The sequence below is a fragment of the Trichoplusia ni genome, chromosome 12 (assembly GCF_003590095.1).
Source record: "Trichoplusia ni isolate ovarian cell line Hi5 chromosome 12, tn1, whole genome shotgun sequence".
Lineage (NCBI taxonomy): Eukaryota > Metazoa > Arthropoda > Insecta > Lepidoptera > Noctuidae > Trichoplusia > Trichoplusia ni.
In genome coordinates this window covers 13,421,443-13,434,343 of record NC_039489.1, presented here as the reverse complement: position 1 = coordinate 13,434,343, position 12,901 = coordinate 13,421,443, and the positions used below count along the sequence as shown (strand labels likewise).

Genomic DNA, 12,901 nt, shown 5'->3' with positions numbered 1-12,901 from the left:
GGCCATGAGTGCTGTACCGGAGGTTGTGCGTTCGATTCCCACTATGGACAAATGTTTTTTCTGGAGCTCGATTATTCTTTCCACGTCTGGATGCAGTTTATCTATATTACGTATGTATTTAGAAATATATAAGTAGTTTTATCTGTGATCTAGAACTCTTAATACAAGCTTTGCTTGAATTCAGGTTAGGTGGCGTTGTGTATAACATCTTGTTTGTTTGGACTGTCAAGTACAGGTCAAAGGTTTAAATCCCGGCACGGAAATTAGGGAACTAAACTTAACAGTCACGATTAAGAACTTCAATTTTATTTATACGATACGGTGTAACGAATTAGCCAGCTTCTAAGTGAAGTTAATATAAGCTCAATAGGAAACTCTAATTTGAAATAGTTACAATTTTAACCATCTTTCTATCATGGTTTCCGAGATACAGCCTGGTGACAGTGGTGACAGGCAGACGGACAGCTCCTCAACCGAAGAGACCCTGGTGCCTCAATAATATCATTCCGTTTTTACCCTTGGATACGGAACCCTAAGAGCTAAAAGATGTCCTTGCCACTCGAGTTGTCTCAAAAAATAAAACAAGCTTGTTGTGTGCACTATTCCCAGGCAAATAAAACATTGAGTCAACAATGACAAATTAGGTATACCTACTTGACAAACGAACCTCAATCTAATAGAAATCGGATCTAGCCTAAACTAGACTCAGCACAACAGCTGACTAATCTGTTTGCGAGTTAAACGACTTGCAATAAATAACTATAAGTGGGACTACAAAGGAAAGTCCTTAAGATAAATGTTTGGGGACAATGTTCGACCAATAACAATCACTCCCTGTACTATGATCACGTGAAACAAGACTGTCGCTATAATTGAAACGAGATAGAGTTACAATGCATATAGCCCCGTCTCGTTCCCACATCGGCAAGTATCGCGTTTAATGTTTGTTCTAGTTGAAGTTAGGAAGAGGCTTTCAGCTAACAGAGGCTTTGAAAGGAACTTTGTATTGATAAGCGTGAGGTTTGATGTCTAGGTCGGATAATATAGGTTAGTAGGATCTGGTTTGGAGGTTACGTAAGTAGGACTATTTTCCTGTTAGATTGTTCTTATTGTCAGACTATCTTTTATGGTTCGTTAAGCAATGAAAGTGTGGTGAAATAAATTCTTAAAATACTTTTTTTTCATTTAGCTCACTGTGTCCAGCACTGGGCATTGACCTCTTCCAATTCCTTCCACGATTCTATCCTTTCCTGAGCCACATTGAACTAGTATTTGACTTTTTAAAAGTTATATGTTCTATCCTTATTATTCTAAGACATCACTGACAGACGATAAAGGAAAAATTTTAAGTATACCTGGATTCCACATTTTGGAATCTAAAATCGCTAACCCGCAGTGAGCTAGCGTGGTGATCAGTGCCTAAGTCTTTTCCTATACGGGAAGAGGCCGGTGTCTAGCGTGATATTATTATCATTGTTTTTAATAAAAATAATAAATAAAAATAATAAATGCGGACAACATCACATATATTGTTCTGAACCCAAAGTAAGTTGCTAAAGCACTTGTGTTATGGAATTCAGATACAACGAAGGTACCACAAACACCCAGACCCGAGACAATGTAGAAATGTGAATTTTTTACATAGCGATTGCATTGCCAATTTACATAACTCGTACTGGGACTTTGTATCAAAATAAAACATTAATTTGCAAAACATATTAATCGTTTATGTGGAATGTTAAACGAGTTTCACGATAATTAGTTTTGAATTACAAGTTCATTACATTTCTCGAGATCGATTTATTGCTTTAGTAATAAATTAGATTATGTTCGGAGTAAATTATGTTCTAATTCCACAACAGTTAACGTTGAAAGAAACAAATTCGTTTTGATTAATCAATGAATATAACATTCAAACATTGTAATTCTTTAGCTTTATTAATTTACTAGCTGTTGCCTGCGGGCCCTCCCGGTATGAATCGAAAATGATCCTAAGGAAAAGAGATAAAATCTATCTATGTACCAAGTTTCGTCTAAATCCGTTCAGTGGTTTTTGCGCGAAAGAGGAACAAACATCCATGCACACAAACTTTCGCTTTTATAATATTACAGTCGGATAAAAGATTTTTTTAACTTTGAAAATACGTATAGGTCTCGGTAGACAGCGAAAAAGTAATATACTCAGAAATACTGGTTGCTTAACTTCTTTTCTTTATTTATTTTTTAGTAAAAAAAATCAGAGATACAGCCGGGTGACGGACAGACAGCGTTGCCTCAGTAATAAGGTGTCGTTTTACCCTTTCAGTACGGTATCTATCGTAGTTTTTAATAAATAACTTTTTGTTCAGGGTTATAACAAACAATGTAACTAGACAAAATATTATCAGCTAGTGACAACATTTAGACATTTATTTCGTCTAATTTCTTCATCACAAAATTAGCTTGAACTTTGACCAAAATTCAACAGTTTGAGCCGAGCACATTACAATAAACAGAGAGACAAACAGCCTTGCTTGATAAGACGATGCCGCGTCGCCGTGATGTCTTATTCATAAAATTACAGTCATTATTGTAATCCGTTCGGACTATGGAAGTGATGAAATACTGTTACGGTAATAGACATCGTAATGTACCAATCTTATGTCATGAAAAATAATAATGTTGAATTAATGTTCTCGGTATTCGGTAAGTGCAGTTTTTGATGCCTTTCAAATGCTCTTCAGAATCAATCGTGAAGTTTGAGGTGTTCGAAGATTGGTTTCATGCTTTTTAGTCTCATATAATGCTTGAATGAACTATATTATTTTTAATGCGTATAAAAACTGTAATTCTATTGGGCAAAACCACTGTCTAAATTTTTCAATCGATTATTCCAGCTTTTCGTGATTCGTTGCTGGATAAAGGCCTTCCTCAAGTTGCGTCACCACATCCCGACTCCACCTTCCGAATCCAGTCAAAGCCTTTTTAGGTAGTCGGAGGGCGTCCTTGCTGGAATGCGTCCTACCCAACATTTGCCTATTGGTCTCAAATCAAGGACTCTAAAATTTGATCTGATCTGAATTACCATTTTTCTTTACATCTCTTTTTAATTCGTTGAGAATCTTGTTTCATTCTTATTTATAAGATCTTTTAAGATAAATGACGGTGTTCATTTATACGTTTCAATTGGCAACACGAGCAAATATGTTAGAATTGCGCAAATGTAATTGCTTCATGTCGATCACTACGAAACCTTCAGCCTCTGTCCCTTCTATTTGACACTCTGCCAAATAGATCATTGCCAATAAAACGCATCAAATACTTCTAAAATTTTCCAACACTGTATATAAATTTCTTAAAACTCAAATATAAACTAGAAATCATTTTTAACCCTCACTTACTTTCTTTTTAGTAACACTGTTCATAGTTACCATAGTTAGTGTTATAAACCATTTATCCAACTGTAAATGGCTCATGCAAATTCAATCAGTAGTTCCTGAGATTACCCCTTACGATGAGAGTGAACCTCTTTATAATACAAGGACAGATACAGGTCCCAAGAAATTCACCATCCCAACTCAATTCTGACTGTCCTGTTGGTCTTGTGGTTAATGACCCTGACTGCTATACCGGAGGTCGTGGGTTCGATTCCCACTCTGATTTTTTTTTTGTGTTGTTCACGATTATTTGTTCGGTGTCTTGGTGTAATCTATCTATATTGCATATATATTTAGAAGTATATTTAGCAGTTGTCTAGTACTCATAACATTTAATAAGCTTAGCTTAGTTTGCGACTAGACGGCGTTGTGTGACAGTTGTGAAATATTATTTTATAGTTCTAATAGGAACACCAAGCAACGATACTTAAACCCGCACCTTGTCAAAACTAAAAACAATTCATCAATTTTCACGTTCAATCTCACGACCCTTTCCATTGTTCGTGACGCATCCAACCTTTAAAGTAAGGCTCCATAAAAAGGATGTACCTCTAAACTAAATGTTACGTTCTGATCGATTGCGCCGATGCCAAGGATGCGACTCAATCGATCTTTAACAACTTAATAGTCTTACAGTGCTATTGGGAATCGAAAAATCGATTTTTGTTGCGGAGTGTCGATTACTTGAGAATAGTTTCACGTATTTTGATAGTTGTAACTTTTATGGTTTATTCCTTGATCGATTCTGGTTTGAGTGTCCTTTTTAGACACGTTTAAGTGATGTGTGTAAATATGAATTATGAACACATATAATATCCAAATTCAAAATGGTTATCTTGAGTTTTTTTTTCAAGCTTTTCCGTTTTTCTTTCTTGGAGCCTACTTAACAAACCTAATATACTAAAATGCTTACATTCCATACGCAAGTAATTTAATTAATAACCACAATTAGTCAACATAGTAACCCTAGCTGCACCACATCTCTTCTCAGGCACGAGCATACCGCAGCATGACTTAACTTCGCGTAACACGTACTTGACCGCATATCAAAACTAAATTAAAATACCGCACATAAAAACTAATTAGCCGTGTCTATTGTTTATGAGTACCCCCCCCCCTCCTCCCTAAAGGTGAGACTGTGGGACGAGTTGCAAAATGCATTTAAATTAAACTATGACGCCGATCTCAAGGATTTTAAAGAATTGTTTTCTTGAAAGAATTTTTTGGTGTAATTTTTCTAGTTGTGTGTTTCGCAAATGTTGTATTTTTTTTTAATTTATTTATTAAACTGTTTACATTATAGTTATTTGCTTTGTATAAACCCCACAAAACTGTTTGCACAGTTTGTCTGTGGGCGTAATTAATTAATCTTATTAACTAACAATTTTACAATTAAACTTATTCTAGATAGTAACTAAGATAATAACAATATATATATTTTTAATATAATAACCTTTTTAGACACTTTTTAGACACGTATGTTAGAGTAAGAGTTAGTATAATATGATTAGATAGATAATGATCAGTTTTTTATAGTGTGTTGAATGTAGGTATATGTGTATATGAGTTACTAGCTAAGCTTTCCAGTTTCATGTGAGTTCATTCCGCTACTCTTGGTCGCGGCTTGATGTTATACATCTTTAACTTATAGTCTACCGCAATAAGAAGTTTTTAATGCATACTAAAAAATGCTGAGTTTTACTCCTCTTACCAATGAACAGAGAAAACCTCATCAGCTTTATATAAGCATCGATGATTAAAGTCCCTGAAAGCCGTTTCCGTGGTAATTAGGTCCTCTCAATGGTCAATTTTTAATTACTGGATGTAACAATTTTTCTTTGTAAAAAAATCGATTCGAATCGATAATATTTCGATATCGAAGCGGGATAGAAGTACTAAATTAAATGCACAACTTACAACTACTAATAAATGTAAATTATCAAGAAAACTTGTCAATTTTCATTAGACTTTGTGAAACAAACACCTATTAACAATATTGCATGAAACGCACTTTGCATGTTTCAATTGACAGGGAAAATAATAAACGGCTAGTGTCAATAACCTTGCGGAATGTCGTCACTTTATAACCATAATTAAAGTTGAAATTATTCGGTAGTTAAACGTACGATAATAGCGTTTATTTTATAAATAAATCTTGTAAAAACAGCTTTGTACTCGAATTGTTTGTTTTAAAGTAAACGTTGTTGGTTGGTTGCTTTTCTTTTGTTTTATGACTGTGTAAGTGTGACGTAGGTATTTCTGGGTTTTGTATTTGTGGTGCGGTGTTTAAAGTGGTTTGATTTCCTGTAAATATGTTTACAGATTTACTCCGCATCACATTTTTTTTAACGTAAAGTAAAACACATGTTTTTGGTATTTATCTCATTGTTATAATACACAAATAGGTGGGTAAGTACCTTAATAAGTGAGTCTTTTATGAAAAGGAATCAAGTCACTAAGTTTGGTTATACATGTCATAACGACTGCACGGATAGCCGAGTGGTCACAACGCCGTACCCACTGCGCGCAACGTATCGGCTTCGACCCCCGCGTATGACAAACGTTTACGCGCTCGAAGACTGCTTATCCTGAGTCTGGGTGTCCCTACGCATGTGACTTGAATGTTTCCGAAATCTCCTACGATGCAAGGATAAAAAATTTTGAGAGTCTTTTGAAAATTAAACAAAAAAAATATATTTGAAGGCATAGGAGAAAAACGACTTCAGCCAAACGAAAAACACCTTTGCCTAAATGTAGTACTAAAAAAAATAACATCACCATTCGAAAGCAAATAATGCTTGTATTGAAATTGATATATTACCTAACTATCCATTGATAGCTTACAATTTCCGATATCAAATCATCTCTATACAATCTGATCGTGTTTGTATATCATCTTATAATAAACACATCTCGTCTATTGATCTATGCGATCCATATTTGGTGTGAAAGTGACTTGTATTGTCACTGTAGGATGTCATGGAAGAGATTTATCTGTACTTTGGGTATTATAGTCAGGATCGTCCATGGTAAGTTCATTCTTGATTTATATCTTATGATTTTGAGTTTTTGATTTCGCAAAATGGTTTCGTTATTGGGTTAGCGGATCATGGGGTTTTCATTGGACTAAGCTCCTAATTAAATATAAGAAGATTTTGTGTGTTTGTAAGAAAATAATTTGCATAGTTTATGATTTAAAGTTTTTGATCGTTGTTGCTTAGAACAATAATATAAAAATAAAATTAGGGCTTTGTTCAGGTACTTTTAAAAAGTTACAATAACGACTCTAAGTCCACTGATTGCTAATAATAAATATCTAACATATATCTTTGGTTTTGAGGGAGTTCATCCACATTATTGCTGCTTTTAAGGACCTTAAATTATAACGTATTAATTGTATTCATAGGTTCAGTAGGTAGACCAGATAACATGTTCAATGAATACGTATATCCATTCATTCAATATTCTTTTGTATATTTTCATGTCTTGACGTATGGAAGTGTTTCTTTTACAAGTACTCGGTCGTTAATCATATTATAACCGGACCTGGTTAAGAAATCTCACTCATCTATTAAACATACTTATTGCCAATTTTCTTATTCTCATAAAATATTTGCAACATCAGTAATTTACTTTTTGCAATCTGTTCTGTAAGGTCTAGAAAAACTTGTACACTTTGAACTAATTTGGTTTGTCTGAATTACTTAATTTGTGGAAAAAACTAATTTGCATTTTATAATAGAAAAAAATATTAGAGGTGCAAATTTAAATGAGAACGTATTTACAATACATGTAGCGAATATCAAAAATAACAACAATTTCAAAGCTTAATTTTCCAACTTAACTTACAAAACAAAACTTTTGAAACATACGAAATTAGATTAATATTCTCACGATTCAAAATGTTCCTTATCTTTGATCGTATAAGAACTGTTTTAGAGTGGCGTGCGCACGCGCAGGGCGTCACGCGATCTATTATATAAGTGTAACAATTATGCATTTGCCGTGGGAACCGTTGTGGGGAATAAATGATTGACACACAAACTTGTTATACTTCATATAGGGTAACGAGATCGACCTCGTTACTGTATGCGAGTGTTGCTCATATTAAACGTGTTGCCCAAAATATGATAGCGTCAGGGTTTGGGAAAATATGCATGGCATATGGCAATATTATTGCATGACTGCTGTAAGCTCAATGGAATTGTTGAAAGCTAATTAATTAGCCTGTATACTGGAAATCTAACGCCGCGTCTTGAAGTGCAAGTTTTTTTTAAACGACTCCCGCACTAAGGAATTTAATCCTTGTGTTGCGACGGGTTTTGCGAACATTCAAGTCACATGCACAAAGACACCCAGACTCAGAACAAGTATTCGTGGATCAATCAAAATCGTGTCGTCCGCGAGGATCGAACCCGCGACACGTCGAGCTCAGTGCTTTTGGAGAAGCGACCTTTAACCACTCGGCTATCCGTGGAGTTGGAGAAGACTGCCTCTTTACTAAATTGTAAAGACTAGTTGTTGTTTGTGGCTTCACCCGCCTGGCGGTTATAACTAAAAAAACATAACCGTCCAAGACGAACTGTCATACACTTACGACAGCACTTTTGTATTTTTAGCGAATTCATTAAGCAACAATAACCTTTACTATCCTCGATAATAACCGGTTTATAAATACAGTGATTACAATGTACGTAACACCGGTAACAATGCGGTTCGGCACCGGTTTGTATACCGGAACACTTGTTAATGGCAAGGGCATTCAACTGGAATAATGCTTTCAGTTAATATTAAAGGGCAACTAATCAATATATTTCAGTTAGAGCATTGAAACGTATTTATTGAACTCATTTTTTGAAGCCATATCGTTGTAGTATAAGTTCTGCCCTAACCCAAGAGATTTCTCTTTACTCAAGACTACATGTGATTTTTGCAGTTAAAAATAAGACAATTTAGGTACAAACTTTTCAAATTGCTATTTTACCCCTTCTTCAGACCTTATAATAGAAAAAGGTGAACATTGAAACCGTCCTAAAATCACCTTACAGATAATTACTTTCTACAAGCTTCTTTGACACTAAGAGGATGATATATATCTCACACCTAATTACCCATGCAACACCATGCGACACTATGCCAGACCCATGCGGAGGTACAAAAGCCTTCCAACGTTACTTTCGTTCGGACGCGATCGGTTCGATGGGAAGATGGCCTTTACAGTTGCCATTAACATACGTAGTACGTACTTGTAGGGATAGCAAATAAAGTGTAGCATTGTTTATTCTTCGAAGTTTAGATATCAAAAACCTTATCAAGTTAAATTAAAACTAATTTGGACTTTAAGTGATCACTCAAATTGATTTCCGAAACCGTTGCTTAAAGTCGATATATTGGCAACAAAAATCCATTATCTGTAGGTAAAAATTTTGACGATCTATCTGTCATGGTTCATGTGATACAGCCTAGTAACAGACGGACGAACTGACAGCAGAGTCTTAGTAGGGTTTTTCTTTTACCTAAAAACGATGAATAATTAATTAACAAATTACAAATAATAATTATAATTAGCATTTGTTCTGCTATCGGTACTGGCCGCACCAAACTCACGACCTTGAACTTTTAAGTTAAGCAACGTGTAGTTCGTATACAGCCTAATCTGTTATTATTCTGGGATCGAAGCCTTACTATCGTTAACTAATTAGAGATCTGGTGACTACTTTGCCGTGGGCAGTTTTAGGTTTGATCTGATACTTGAGACAATATGTAAGTGGTTGTTTTGAATGTCACCTGTGTGTGGTATTCATTGCACGGATAACCGAGTGATGCCGTTCACCATGCCAAAAGCAATGAGCGACGTATCGCGGGTTCGACCCCATTTGTATTTAGAATGAGTACCTTACGGATTTGTTTTACTGGTAAGGCAATAGAAGCGGCACTCGTTTGGGAGCAAGATGGGTCGATGATACAGTAAAGGTCTCGAGTCGAGTCTGGATGAGTCGTGGCGTGAGTGGCGCAGGACCGTAGAAATTGGCACGAGGAAGGGAGGCCTATGTCCAGCAGTGGGAGGACAAAGGCTGCGGATGATGATGATGATGAGATTTGATGTTTTCTTCAGAAAAAAAAGATACAATCCACAATTTTACTTGAAATGAAATAGATAATCATATTAAAATACGAAATTAAAATAGTAAGCTGCGTTATAATTGCACGCACGTACGGTATTTTTATTATTATGTTTATTTCGCGATGTTATCACTATTACTAGATTTATGGCGATGAGATAATTGTATAACTACTATTATTATAGAGACACGCATGATATATTGGGGGTAATTAACGTATATTGCTTTTTATGTGGTATGAGAATAGGTGTTTATCAGTTGACGTAGTTTGACTATGATTATTTCGATATACACACACGCACTTCATCTTTCTTTTTGTATTAAAAATGACTTCATATAAATCTTATAAAAAACAGAGGAGAAGGTTTAAAAATATAGAATTATTTAAATAACAAAATAATAATTCAGTTAAAGTTAAGGCAGTCCTACTTTTATTATATACTAGCTGTTGCCCGCGACTTCGTCCCCGTGGGTAGAAGATATAGGTTATGATTTATACCTGCCCTGTTTTTTTTCCACATTTTCCATTGTATTTTCGCTCCTATTAGTCGCAGCGTGATGATATAGCCTAAAACCTTCCTCGGTGAATGGTCTATTCAACACAAAAATAATTTTTCAAATTGGACCAGTAGTTCCTTAGACTAGCGCGTTCAAACAAACAAACAAACTCTTCAGCTTTATATATTAGTATAGAAGTATAGATTTAGTAACAAGCTAATATCTTACTGTAACAAATCGACCGAATATTCGTGTCGCGAATATTCAATTATTAAAAATATTTCTTCGTTATACCGGCAATAGAATACAACATCTGCCTCGTTATTAAGTTCATGAGATACAGCCTGATAACGAACGTAATAGGGTTCTGATTTAACCCCTTGGAAAGGGATCCCTAAACAAAATATAAACTTGATATTGCAATACACATTATCCATAATTACTATTAATGCAGTCCTACCCAATTAACACAACAGTTTCTCACATGACCTTGTACAATCGCATTCAAAAGTGTCGCACTACTCCTTAATTCGATTGAGGTTGATTACTCTTTGTAATGTCAATGTCTCCTAAATGTCTCTAGTTAGACCTATAATGTAGTCTAGACTGTCACTAATAGATGCAAGTGCTAATCAGTGCAATTAAAGCGAGTGCGAGTTTTGTAACGTTTATTTTTATTGAGTGTCCGTATCGTAAGTGAAAAGTTGTCCAATAATGTTAGAAGGACGAATTTTATTATGGTTAAGTAATTTTATTTATATTTGTAATTATTTTGTTTATCTAACTTTAGGGTTTATTGAGTTGTACCTGATTATAAAGCAATAATAAATGCATTACATCTTCATTTGCAATTATGAAGTGATTTTAAATTTGTTGGTAGGTAAATCGTAAAATAAAATATTATTAAGAATTGCTTAATACATAATTATATAATGCTTTTGGCTTCGTACGTTCGAAGTACCAAATACCTAAGTAGAATTCGAAAATATATTTTGGCTCTTCCATAATTTTATCAGCTGATGATTTGACTAGTAAGAGTACCTACTACTATTCACTACTGCTCAGTGATTCCTATTTTTGTAAAGAATTATTGTTTAAGAAAAGGAGCTGTATTTTGAATATGTTTTTTTCTGATTAACGGCAAATAGTAGTATACAATGTGATTATGCAGCCATATTTTTAGTACAGTCAACTATAAAAAAATCATGTCATCAAATACGAGCAAATGTCACTAAACACCTACTAAATTTCTGGACTGATTTGTTTCTGTTTATGCGTTTGTAACACTTATAACCTCTCACAGCTTCAGCTCATGATTAAGGACTCTACGAAACTAGTCGGCCTAGAGTGATGAAATGCTTGATTACGCCATTATTGAATAAAGAACTATAAATCCCTTCATGAGAATTATTATATTTATAAGAAAAAATCTCCAATCCTTTCTGTAGTAAGAACTTGTTCATATTTTTTCGTTCTTATGAAAGTACGCATCATCTAGTTACAGGATTTAATTAATTCCGTTATCTACAGATCTAATGATCGAATCAGTCCTAAGAGGAAATACAAACCACATTACAAAGTCATTTCACTGTTTCAACTAAGAAATACTTTCGTGAATCCAAATAACGTTACATCTTATACAATGGGGCTTCATTAATCGTAGCTATTTACATAAGACGCCACACAATGCTATGGGAATGTAGCGAGAAAAACGTAGGATTTACTATAAAGTTTTAATTACTTGTTGCGCCCATACAAAGTCACTTCGTTCGGATTTCATAAACATATGGATTGTAGTTTCAATTAAATTAGGTTAAAGGTATGTTTTATGAAATACTAGCTGTTGCCCGCGACTTCGTCCCCGTGGGTAGAAGTTATAAGTTATGATTTATACCTGCCCTGTTTTTTTCACATTTTCCATTGTATCTTCGCTCCTATTAGTCGCAGCGTGATGGTATATCCTAAAGCCTTCCTCGATAAATGGTCTATTCAACACAAAAAGAATTTTTCAATTTGGACCAGTAGTTCTTGAGATTAGCGCGTTCAAACAAACAAACTCTTCAGCTTTATATATTAAGTATAGATAGATAGAAGTATAGATTGCATATTTTTTCCTATAATTGCCTTAAGTTATTACCTACTGTGACTCCACTAAGATTTTGGTAATTTGATTACACCTGTGCAGGGTGCACAGTGGGTTCGATTTAAAACTTTTGGGAACACTTATGTGACATCCCATATCTATATTTTTTTTGAAAACTAAAATCCCCGTTACAAGACAATTCAAATCCTTAGTGCGTGGTAATAGATGAGTTAAATTTGTAAGTTATTAAGATCTAGGTAGGTACTTGATGACACATGCGCACTAACCTTTAAACTTAATAGCACCGTAATTAACACAATTAACTTATAATTACAAAGCTATTAAGCTCCTGAATGCAGGACATTTTAATTATAATTATTTGATTTTGTTGCCTACATAAGGTCGAAGTGAATTCTTAGTAATTTAGTGTTTCGCAAATTGTTAACTTATTCAAGTATATTTTAAAGTTATTGAAGACTTACCAATATGTTGCTTTTTCGTGGACTGTCAGATTATCCGCAGAGAAAATGTACCTGCAAAGAAAGTTAATTAAGTCAATTAATTTTTGTTGTTTTCAATAAACTTATGATTATAAAATAAATGTACTACAAAATTGTAGTTTAACCCGAAGATAATCTAATTGCGGAATAAAAATAGTTTAGGTATAATACTATAGGTACAGGATTGTGACCCTTGTGAGAAAAAAAAAACTTAATATATGTATTTAAATTCCGTGTCTTTTTGATCCACCATGGACTCATAAACTACTAACCAAAACAAGC

At 34.3% G+C, this 12,901-nt stretch overlaps 1 protein-coding gene across 1 annotated transcript in view; it reads right to left on the bottom strand.

The window, feature by feature from the left end:
• LOC113499230 (mucin-17) overlaps positions 1–12,901 on the bottom strand; it is a 58,250-nt gene that overhangs the window by 30,718 nt on the left and 14,631 nt on the right. The window contains exon 3 of the mRNA XM_026879625.1: positions 12,602–12,652. The gene's annotated coding sequence lies outside the window, so the exon portion shown is untranslated. The remainder of the gene's footprint in view (positions 1–12,601; positions 12,653–12,901) is intronic.